The sequence below is a fragment of the Penaeus monodon genome, chromosome 22 (assembly GCF_015228065.2).
Source record: "Penaeus monodon isolate SGIC_2016 chromosome 22, NSTDA_Pmon_1, whole genome shotgun sequence".
Taxonomy (NCBI): Eukaryota; Metazoa; Arthropoda; class Malacostraca; order Decapoda; family Penaeidae; genus Penaeus; species Penaeus monodon.
Genome location: NC_051407.1, coordinates 14,852,783 through 14,853,127, shown reverse-complemented (window position 1 = coordinate 14,853,127; position 345 = coordinate 14,852,783). Strand labels below are relative to the sequence as shown.

General features: G+C 33.6%; 1 protein-coding gene across 1 annotated transcript in view; it reads left to right on the top strand.

The window, feature by feature from the left end:
- The window catches only part of LOC119586939 (phenoloxidase-activating factor 3-like), a gene marked incomplete at its 5' end in the record, with an annotated part of 1,557 nt that extends 1,461 nt beyond the window's left edge, over nucleotides 1-96 (top strand). Inside the window, 1 exon segment of the mRNA XM_037935671.1 lies at nucleotides 2-96.
- Between the last annotated feature and the right edge of the window lie 249 nt (nucleotides 97-345).

The window sequence follows — 345 nt, the reverse complement described above, 5'->3', positions numbered from 1 at the left end:
CGCATACATTTTTTATTAATTCCTTCAATGCAATAAAGAAATATCACAGAAAATACTTGTGTGACCTACTACCTGCGACAGAAATTTATTCTTTATGACGATAAACGACTTGAACAAAACCAAATAGACGAGCCTCATCTCTTGGCTCTCTTACATTTACTGTGGAAATCTGAACAAAGAAAACAATTACGAAAAAGTGCATAATCATATAACTGAATATGACGGTTCCAATAACAAGAGCGATGAAAACATTGGTAGTAATAGTAGTTATAATACTAACGGTGGTAACTCAGTGGTAGTTGTAATGCACCATTCTTTAACACAGTAACTCAGACATGATGACAT